The sequence below is a fragment of the Ailuropoda melanoleuca genome, chromosome 4 (genome assembly GCF_002007445.2).
Source record: "Ailuropoda melanoleuca isolate Jingjing chromosome 4, ASM200744v2, whole genome shotgun sequence".
Taxonomy (NCBI): Eukaryota; Metazoa; Chordata; class Mammalia; order Carnivora; family Ursidae; genus Ailuropoda; species Ailuropoda melanoleuca.
In genome coordinates this window covers 16,465,229-16,476,453 of record NC_048221.1, presented here as the reverse complement: position 1 = coordinate 16,476,453, position 11,225 = coordinate 16,465,229, and the positions used below count along the sequence as shown (strand labels likewise).

Genomic DNA, 11,225 nt, shown 5'->3' with positions numbered 1-11,225 from the left:
ATACAATTGAATTCCTCCTAGCCCTGTAATCCCCCACCCCCTTCTGTGTACGCATTCTTTGTTGTTGTTGTTTAATTTTTCTATTGTGGTAAATACACATAAAACTTATCTGTTAATCATTTTAACTGTACAGTTGAATGGTGTTAAATACAACCATCACAGTCATCCTTCTCCATTTCTCTTTTCATCTTGCAACACCGAAACTCCGTATCCATTTAACAGTAACTCCCCTTTCCCACCTTCCCCCTGCCCCTGGAACCACCATTCTACTTCCCATTTATGATTTTGTCTACTCTTAAGTATCTCATGTGAGTGGAATCATACAGTATTTGTCTTTTTGTGACTGGCGTGTTTCATTCAGCATGATGTCCTCAGGGTTCATCCATGTTGTAGCGTGTGTTAGAATTTCCTTTTTAAAGCTGAATAATAGTCCGTGGAATTTATATATCACATTTTGTTTATTTATCCATTGTTTGACATTTGTGTTGTTTCTGCCTTTTGGCTATTGTGAATAATTCTGTTATGGACATGGGTGTACAAATATTTGTTCAAGTTCCTGTTTTCTTTTTCTTTTCTTTTTTTTTTTTTTAAAGATTTTATTTATTTATTTATTTGACAGAGAGACAGCAGCGAGAGAGGGAACACAAGTAGGGGGAGTGGGAGAGGAGGAAGCAGGCTCCCAGCAGGGAGCCCAATGCGGGGCTCGATCCCAGAATGCCGGGATCACGCCCTGAGCCAAAGGCAGATGCTTAACAACTGAGCCACCCAAGCGCCCCAAGTTCCTGTTTTCTGTTTTGGTCATATACATAAGTGGAATTGATCATATGGTAATTCTATGATTAATTTTTTGAGGCACCACCATACTGTTTTCCACAGTTGCTGTATCATTTTGCATTCTCACCAGCAATGCACAACTGTTCCAGTTTATCTGCATCCTTGTCAGCACTTGTTATTTTCTGTTTTGTTTTGGTTTTGTTTTTGTTTTTGTTTTTTGGTGATAGCCGTCCTAGTGGGTGTGAGATGGTATCTCATTGTAGTTTTGATTTTCATTTCCCTAATGGGTAGTGATGTTGAGCATTTTTTCATGTGCTTGTTAGTCATTGGTTTATCTTTGGAGAAATGTTTGTTCAAGTCCTTTGCCCAGTTTAACATCAGATTGTCTTTTGTTGTTGAGTTTTAGGAGTTCTCTGTATGTGCTAGATAGTAATCTCTTTATCAGATACTTGATTTGTAAATATTTTCTGTGTGCTGCCTTTTTACTCTGTTGATAGTGTCTTTTATTTTGGTTTTGTTTTGTTTTTTGTTTTTAAAGATTTTATTTATTTATTTATTTATTTATTTATCTCACAGAGACAGGGAGAGAGGGAACACAAGCAGGGGGGAGTTGGAGAGAGGGAAGCAGGGCTCAATGCAGGGCTCAATGCAGGGCTCAATGCAGGGCTCAATCCCTGAGCATGCTGGGATCATGACCTGAGCCGAAGGCAGATGCTTAACAACTGAGCCACCCAGGCAGCCCGGATAGTGTCTTTTGATGTACACAATTTAAACATTTTTATGAAGTCCAATTTGGTTTTTTTCTTTTTGTTGCCTGTGTTCTTGGTGTCATATCCAAGAAATCATTGCCAAGCCCAATGTCATTGAAGCTTTTGCCCTTTTTTTTTTTTTTAAGTAATCTCTGCACCCAATGGAGGGGTCGAACTCATGACCCTGCAATCAAGACTTGCATGCTGTACCTACTGAGCCAGCTGGGCATCCCCTGCCCTCTGTTTTCTTATAAGAATTTTATAGTTTTTGGTCTTAAGTTTAGGTCTTTGAACCTTTTCTTTTTCTTTTCTTTTTAGTAATCTCTACCCAGAGTGGGGCTCAGGCTCACAACCCTCACATCAGGAATCACATGCTCTTCCAGCTGAGCCAACCATGCGCGCCAGGTCTTCCAACCTTGTGTATTCTAATCTTGCTAAGTTTTGTAAGGGGATATATTCTAAAAAGGTTTTGCACATTCTGAAGGACTTCCTTGTTTATTAACATTCATTGTGGTAAAATTCAAATATATACAAAAGCAGAAAGCAATGAGCCTCTGTGCATCTGTCATTCAGTTATAGCTGTCATTTACTCATTAACTCAAGGCCTGCTTGCTTCATATATATCCTCTTCCCTTTTTTTATTTTTCTTTTTTCTTCTTTCTAAATTATTTGATGAGCTTTTCTGTGCGAAAATATACGTTACAAAATTTATCATTTTAACAATTTTTTAAAAAAAATATATGGAATGCTTCACAAATTTGTGTGTCATCCTTGTGCAGGGGCCATGCTAATCTCTGTCGTTCCAATTTTAGTATGTGTGCTGCCAAAGCGAGCACCATTTTTAAGTGTACCATTCAGTGGCATCAGCTATCTTCACAGTGTTGTACAACCATCACCACTGCCCATTTCCAGAAGGTTTTCGTCATGCCAAACAGAAATTCCATACTCATTAAACAACTTCTTGTTCTCCCCTCCCCCAGCCCCTGGCAACCACTATTCTACTTTCTGTCTCTGAATTGGCCCATTCTAGGTCCCTTGTATAAGTGGAATCATATTGTGTTTGTCCTTTTGTACGTGGCTAATTTCAGTTAACACAGTGTTTTCAGTGTTCCTCCATGTTGTAGCATGTATCAGAATTTCATTCCTTTTTCAGGCCAAATAATATTGTATTGTATGTGTATCCACATTTTATTTATCTCTTCATCTGTCAGTGAACCCTGGGATTATTTGTACCTTTTGCCTATTGTGAATAATGCTGTTATAAACATGAGTGTACAGATACCTGTTCAAATCCCTACTTTCAGTTCTTTGGATATGTACCCAGGGGAGGAATTGCTGGATCATTTGGTAATTCTATGTTTCACTTTTTGAGGAGCTGCCAAACTGTTTCCCACAGCAGCTGCCCTATTTTATATTCTGTCACTAATGCACAAGAGTTCCCAGTTGCTCCACATCCTTACCAATACTCATTTCCCATTTTCATTTGTTTGTTTTTATTTTTTAATAAGAGCCATCCTAGTAAGTATGAAGTGATATCTCATTATGGCTTTAATTTGCATTTCCCTAATGATTAGTGATGTTGGGCATCTTTTTTTTGTGCCTGTTGGCCATCTGTATATCTTCTCTAGAGAAATGTCTGTTCAAGTCCTTTGCCCATTTTTTTAATAGGGTTGTTTTTTTGTTGCCAAGTTATAAAAGTTTTTTTTCTGGATATTAATTCCTTATTAGACATGATTTGCAAATACTTTTTCCCATTCTGTGGGATGTCTTTTCACTCTGTTGAAAGTTTCCTTTGTTGCACAAAAATTATTTTTTGAGGCCCAGATTGTTTTCTTTTTTTACCTGTACTTTTGGTGTCATATCCAAGAAATCCTTTCTAAATCCAATGTCATGAAGCTTTTACTCTACTTTCTTTTAAGAGTTTTATAGTTTTAGGGGCACCTGGGTGGCTCAGTCGGTTAAGTGTCTGCCTTTGGCTCAGGTCATGATTCTGGGGTCCTGAAATTGAGCCCTGCATCAGGTTCCCTGCTCAGCGGGAAGCCTGTTTCTCCCTCTCCTCTCCTTGCTTGTGTTTTCTCTCTTGTTCTCTCTCCCTCTCTTTCAAATAAATAAAATTTTTAAAAAGAGAATTATAGTTTTAGCTCTTTGTGTAGGTCTTTGATGCATTTTGAATTTTTGTATGTGATGTAAGAGTTCAACTGAACTGTTTTACATAGTGGCTATCCAGTTTTCCCAGCACCATTTGTTGAAAAGCCTGTGTCAAGGAGAAGGGCTCTTTGCTCTCTTCTTTGCAGTTCTTCCCCTCGCAAACAGTGCTTTTGTGGATCTGTGTTGGGAATGGAACCATTTTCCATGCGCCATTTGTATTAAAAGCTCTTGAGACAGTAATAAAGAGACTCCACACCCCCACTTTGGGATAAGCTATCAAGAACCATGGTGCTCTCCAGCAGGCCACACATCTGCTAGGAAACCAGGCAAGGGGCCTCCGACCTGTGGATGTGGATGAGGCTGCCCATGTGTAGCTGGGAGCAGGTGGCTGGCTGGTCCTAGTCAGGCTCCTGCCGGCACCTGCTGGGACTGAGACTGAAGGCACCCTCTGGCTGGGCCAAAGGTCTTGTGAAATGACAGGGCTGCCCCATTGGGCTCTTGGGTTGTTTCTAGCTTTATTTTATTTTTTTAAGATTTATTTATTTTAGGGAGAGAGTGAGTGGGCGAGTGGGTTTGGGACAGAGGGAGGGAGAGAGAGAATCTCAAGCGGACTCCCCGCTGAGCATGGAGCCTGCTGTGGGGCTCCATCTCAACAACCCTGAGAACATGACCTAAGCCGACTGAGCCACCCAGACACCCCTGTTTCTAGCTTTAAAACAAATTCTTTTCCCATATTCTTTTTTTTTTTTTTTAAAGATTTTATTTATTTATTCGACAGAGATAGAGACAGCCAGCGAGAGAGGGAACAAGCAGGGGGAGTGGGAGAGGAAGAAGCAGACTCATAGCTGANCACAGCAGAGGAGCCTGATGTGGGGGCTCGATCCCATAACGCCGGGATCACGCCCTGAGCTGAAGGCAGACGCTTAACCGCTGTGCCACCCAGGCGCCCCTCTTTTCCCATATTCATAGCAGGGGTCAGTTCAGTCTCTTTGTTAGTCATTCCTGACCAGGTCAAGAGGGAATAAGAATGTAGGTAGCTGGCATCGTGGAAGGAAATCTTTAATATATTTGTTGATTTCAGTTGTGAAGAGGGTTGGCATCATGTACTTGGTTATTTGTGACGACCACCACAACCAGGTGATATAATTTTGTCTTCCCTTCAGTCTGGGTCTTGCTGCGCCAATCCAATGATTATTTTTCTTTAAGGTTTTCTTTATTTGACAGAGACAGAGAGGGAGAGCATGAACAGGGGGAGTGGTAGGTAGAGGGAGAAGCAGGATCTCCACTGGGCAGGGAGCCTGACAACAGGGCTCAGTCCCAGGATTCCCTGGTCATGACTGGAGCCGAAGGCAGATGCTTAACCCACTGAGCTACCCATGTGCCCCCAACGATTATTCTAAATGTGGCAGAGGTCACCCTCTTGAATATATGTATTTTCAGGCTTTAGATTCTCTGAAATCAGCTTCCATTCCTGAACTGAAACTCCTTTCTCTTTTCAGTACTTTTAACTTGTTCTGCTGAGCATTCTTCCGGCTTATTTGGCTAATTTTGTTGCTTACAGAAGCAGAATTTCCTGTCCTAATCATTGGTCCGCTTTACATGGCAACTTTCAGAAAAATCTCCTTTCCCCCAAGGATGAACTGTTTGCACCAGTGGACTAGTTTAGCGCAGTGAACAGACAGACCTTCAGTGACTTTCCGCTCAGCACCAAATGAGGCGCTCGGTGCTCTAGGGAACACAAAGGTGATTCAGCAGTGACCTTCTTCCCAAAGAAACCACAATCAATCAGAGGAGGCTGAAAGAATCGGAATGAACGCAGGCATGGTGGATATACACAGTTACAGAAGCTCAGAGAAGAAGGCTGCTGCTTCCACAGGGAAGCGTTCATTATTTTTAATTTTAGCTTTTCACTGCGATAGTAGATTGCCATGGCATAAAATTCAAAAGGAACAACAGAGTATACATGGGAAAGTTTCCCTTCCATCTTGCCCCTGGCCACCACATCCTCTCCCCAGAGGCAGCCAGTGATACCAGTTCTCCAGTATCTGTTCAGGTTTTCAGTGAGTCAGGGGTGTTCTTTGCGTTAATACAGACAAATGCACAGAGAGCTCTTTTCTTTTACATGAAAGTAGCACACTATATCCCTTGCTTTTTTCTCTGTTTGTTTGTCATAGTTCATTATCAATACATAAGAGCTTTCTCATTGTCTTTCACAGCTGGATGATATTCCATTGTCAGGATGTACCTTTATTCAGCCAGAGCTCTGTTGATGGGCATATAAAGTGGTGTAAATTTTGCTCGTGCAGAAACACTGAGTAACCTTCTGCACGCATCATTTGATGCATGGCCAAGTGCATCTGTCTGGTCACTTACCAGAGGCAAGATTGCTGGGTTGGTGAGTACGTGCTTTTGTAGTTCTTACCAGATACACCTCCACAGAGGCTTTGTCTGCGTATGCCCCTTAGCTGTGTGTGCTGGTGCCCGTCTATCCACACCCTCACCAGCACTGTGATAGCACAGTTTGATCTTTGCCCCTTTGATAGGTGAAAAAATGACTTCTTTGTGTAAATTTTTTTTCCAAAACTTAGTTTACCCTATAGAAAAGTTACAAGAGTAATAGAATGAGCACTCATATCAGGGGTAGTTTTTAATTTGTAGCTCTCCTGTTGCTATAAGGGTAAGGGACCATTTCCATTTTCTTTGTCCATTTTTCTTTTGGGCTTTGGTATTTTTAACATTGATTTTGTAAAAATGGTTTATATATGAAGGAACTTAGTACTTTGTTGGTGTTACAAATTGCAGTTATATTTTTCCAGATTGTTAATTTCTCTTTTTATTTAGGATGGTTCTGTCATGAAAAAAAAATTGGTTGTTAATTGGGTCATATTCATTGGACTTTTAAGGTTTCTGGGTTCTCTGTCATACCTAGAAAGATCTTCCCTATTAGAAGAGTATGGAAAATTACCCCGTGGTTTCTTAAAGTACTTTTTAAATTTCATTATTTACCTTTACATCTTCTATCCATTTGGAGTTTATTTTGGTGAGAAATGTGGGTCCAGCTTAATTTTTTCCCAAATGGCCACCCATTTTTGCAACACCTCGTAATGAGCAATTCATTTTTCCTCCCACTTGTTCAAATGTCCTTTACTATATGTGATATCCTTTACCACATATCATATACATTTGGGTCTATTTCTGGACTTTTTGTTCTACACAGTATCTGTGCATTTATGTTTGGGGACACGTTATTTTAATTACTCTGGTTTTAGAGCATGTTTTGATATTTGTTAAAGTTAATTATCATTCATTACCTTTAATTTCAGAACTTTCCTAGCTATGTTTGTTTTTTATGTGAACCTTAACATAAACCTGCCTGTTTAAAAAAGAAAAAAAATCCTTTTTGTTTTTATTGGCGCTGTGTTACATTTTTAGGTTAATGTAGGAAGAGTGACATTTAGGTGATGAGTCTTCCCCACTAGGATTGTGTGCCTTTCTCTTTGCTGGAGTCTTCTTTCATGTCCCTCAGAGTTTGAGAGATTTCTTGGCATTTCTTATTAGGTTTGTTCTCAGATCTTTTTTCTTAGTTTTTAGTGTTGTTGAAGCATTTTATCTTCTCCCTTCTTGTTGATGTACGTGAAGACATGGATTTCTATATATTCATTTTCACTACCTTACCTGATTATAAAATGGTAAAGGTTTTCAGTTGATTCTCTAGGTATATAAGAATATCATCTGCAAATAGTCATCATTTTACTTTTTCTTTTCCAGTGACATACCTTTGTTTTCTTTCTCTTGCCCAGCTGTAATCACTGATACCTCCACAGCAGTAGTAAATGGTGGTGGTGAAGTGCACGGGCTTGTTGGCCTTTGACTCTGATGGGAATTATTCTAATGGGTTCCTGAGGGGCTTGATTTTGGCTTTGGGGTTGAGAAGGATATAAATAGTTGAAGTCTGTATCTATCTATCTATCTATCTATCTATCTATCTATCTATCTATCTATCTGTCATCTATCTATAAGTATATATGATGTAAATGGCAGGATTTCCTTCTTATGGGTGAATAGTATTCTATTATATATACACACTACATCATCTTTATCCATTTATCTATTCACAGACAATTAGATTGTTTCCATAGTTTGGCTATTGTGAATACTGCTGCACTGAACATGGGGATGCAGATAGCTCTTCAAGATAATGCTTTTGTTTACTCTGGATATATACCCAGAAGTAGGATTGCTAGATTTTAAGTTAGTTTAGTTTTTAATTTTTTGAGGAACTTTCATATTGTTTTCCATAATGACTGTACCAATTTACATTTTCCACCAACAGTGTACAAGGATTCCCTTTTCTCCACATCTTTCCCAACACATGTTATCTGTTGTCTTTTTATTTTATCTTATTTTTTTTAAGTAGGCTTCACGCCCAGCATGGAGCCCAATGTGGAGCCTAACATGGGGCCTAAACTCACAACCCTCTCAATCAGATGCTTAACTGACTGAGCCACTCAGGCGCCCCATCTGTTGTCTGTTTATTTATTTATTTGCTGGGGGGATGCAGAGAGAAGGTCTTAAGCAGGCTCCATGTCTAGTGCATGAGCCTGATGCAGGGCTCGATCTCACAACCCTGAGAACAAGATCTGAGCTGAAATCAAGAGTTGAAGATGCTTCACCAACTGAGCCACCCAGGCACCCCCATGTTGTCTTTTTATCTTTTTATTTTTGTTTTTTTAAAGATTTTATTTATTTGACAGAGAGAGACACAGCGAGAGAGGGAACACAAGCCTGGGGGTGGGAGAGGGAGAAGCAGGCTTCCCGTTGAGCAGGGAGCCCAGTGCGGGGCTTGATCCCAGGACCTGGGATCATGACCTGAGCTGAAGGCAGACGCTTAACGACTGAACCACCCAGGCACCCCATGTTGTCTTTTTAAATAAAAGCCATCCTAACAAGTGTGAGTTAGTTTTGATCTGCATTTCCCTGATGCTTAGGGGTGTTGAGTACCTTTTCATGTACTTGTTGAGCATTTTTATGACTTTTTTGTAGCTATTAACAAGTTATTGTAGTTGTAGTTATTTTTAGTAATTTTGTCTCTTAACCTTTATACTGGAGTTAAGTGATTAACATACCACCATATTATAGTATTAGAGTATTCTGAATTTGTGTACTTGCCTTTACCCAGTGTATACTTGCCTTTTCATGTTACTAATTATTGTCCTTTCATGTCAGCTTGAAGAATTCTTTTCAGCATTTCTTGTAAAGCAGGTCTAGTGGTGATGAACTCTGAGCTTTTGTTAATCCACGAAAGTCTTTATCGCTCCTTCATTTCTGAAGGACAGCTTTACTGGATAAAGCATTGTTGGTTGGCAGTTTTTTTCTTGCAACGCTTTGTGAGGGTTTTTGCTTTTTGTTTTAAGTTTTCATTTGAATCACCTGGTGCTCATCATGACAAGTGCCCTCCTTAATCCCCATCACCTGTTTCACCCGTAGTCCCAACCCCCTCCCCTCTGGGAACCATCGGTTTGTTCTCTGTAGGTACAAGGTAAGAGTCTGTTTCTTGGTTTGTCTCTCTCTCTCTCTTTAACCCCCTTTGCTTCTTTGTTTTGTTTCTTAAATTCCACATATGAGTGAGATCATATGGTATTTGTCTTTCTTTGACTTATTTCACTTAGCATTATAGTCCCTTGCTCCATCCATGTTATTGCAAATGGCAAGATTTCGCTCTTTTTTATGACTGAATACTTTTCTATTGCATGTATATACCACATCTTCTTTATCCATTCATCTGTCAACAGGCACTCGGGCTGCTTCCATATCTTGGCTATTGTAAATAATGCTGCTATAAAAGTAGGCGTGCATGTATCCCTTTGAATCAGTGTTTTTATATTTTTCGAGTAAATAGTTAGTAGTGGAACTGCTAGATCATTGGGTAGTTCTATTTTTAATTTTTTGAGGAACCTCCATACTGTTTTTCACAATGGCTACACCAGCTTGCATTCCGACCAACAGTACCTGAGGGTTCCTTTTTCTCCACATCCTTGCCAACACCTGTTTTTTCTTGTGTTTTTGATTTTAACCATTCTTACAGATATGAGGTGATATCTCATCGTGGGTTTGTTTTTGTTTTTGTTTTAGATTTTATTTATTTATTTGACAGAGAGAGAACACAAGCAGGGGGAGTGGCAGGCAGAGGGAAAGAGAGAAGCAGGCTGCCTGCTGAGCGAGGAGCCCCACGCAGGACTTGATCCCAGAACTCTGGGATCATGACCCAAACTGAAGGCAGACACCCAACCGACTGAGCCACCCAGGCATCCCCTTGTTGTGATTTTGATTTGTGTTTCTGTGATGATGAGTGATGTTGAGCATCATTTCATGTCTGTTGGCCATCTGGATGTCTTCTTTGGAGAAATGTCTGTTCATGTCTCTTGCCCATTTTTAAATTGGATTATTTGTTTTTTGGGTGCTGAGTTTTATAAGTTTTTAATATATTTTGGATACTAACCTTCAAAGAATATGTTGTTTATAAAAATCTTTTCCCATTCCTTAGGTTGCCATTTAATTTTGTTGATTATTTCCTTCACTGTGTAGAAGCTTTTTATTTTGATGTTGTCCCAACAGTTTATAGTTTTGCTTTTGTTTCCATTGCCTCAGGGGACCTATCTAGAAACAAGTTTCTAGAGTTGATGTCAGAGAAATTACTGCTTGTGCTCTTTTCTAGGATTTTTATGGTTTTAGGTCTCAAATTTAGGTCTTTAATCAATTTTTAATTTATTTTTTTGTATGTTGTAAGAAAGTGGTCCCGTTTTCCCAGCACCATTTGTTGAAGCGATTGTCCTTTTTCCCATTGGATAAAATGGGAAAATCTTTCCTACTTTGTCAAAGATTGATTGCCCATATAATTATGGGTTTATTTCTGGCTTCTCTATTCTGTTCCATTGATCTACGTGTCTGTTTTTGTGCCAGTACCATACTGTTTTGATTACTACAGGTTTGTAATACAACTTGAAGTCTGAAATTGTGATGCTTTCGTCTTTGCTTTTCTTCAAGATTGCTTTGGTTATTTGGGGTCTTTTGTATTTCCATACAAATTTTAGGATTGTTTGTTCTAGCTTTGTGAAAAATGCTGTTGGTATTTTGATAAGGATTGCATTTAATGTGTAGATTGCTTTGGGTAGTTTAGACATTTTAACAATATTTGTTCTTCCAATCCACGAACATGGAATGTTTTTCATTTCTTTGTGTTATCTTCGATTTCTTTCGTACAGGTCTTTACCTCTTTGATTAGGTTTATTACTAGGTATCTTATTATTTTGGGTGCAGTTATAAATGAGATTGTTTTTTAATTTCTCTTTCTGCTGCTTTTTTTTTTTTTTTTTTTGGTGTATAAAAANTGGTGTATAGAAATGCAACAGATTAAGGCGCCTGGGTGGCTTAGTCAGTTAAGCATCTGCCTTTGGCTCAGGTCATGATCTCAGGGTCCTGGGATCGAGCCCTACATCAGGCTCCCTGCTCACGGATAGTCTGCTCTTTCCTCTCCTGCTCCTCACTGCTCGTGGA

The 11,225-nt window shown here is 39.5% G+C and overlaps 1 non-coding gene across 1 annotated transcript; it reads right to left on the bottom strand.

Moving 5' to 3' along the window:
• Positions 1-2,257: 2,257 nt before the first annotated feature.
• On the bottom strand, positions 2,258-2,359 carry LOC117802174. Its single transcript, XR_004625215.1, has one exon. It is a non-coding gene; the product is annotated as a U6 spliceosomal RNA (small nuclear RNA).
• Between the last annotated feature and the right edge of the window lie 8,866 nt (positions 2,360-11,225).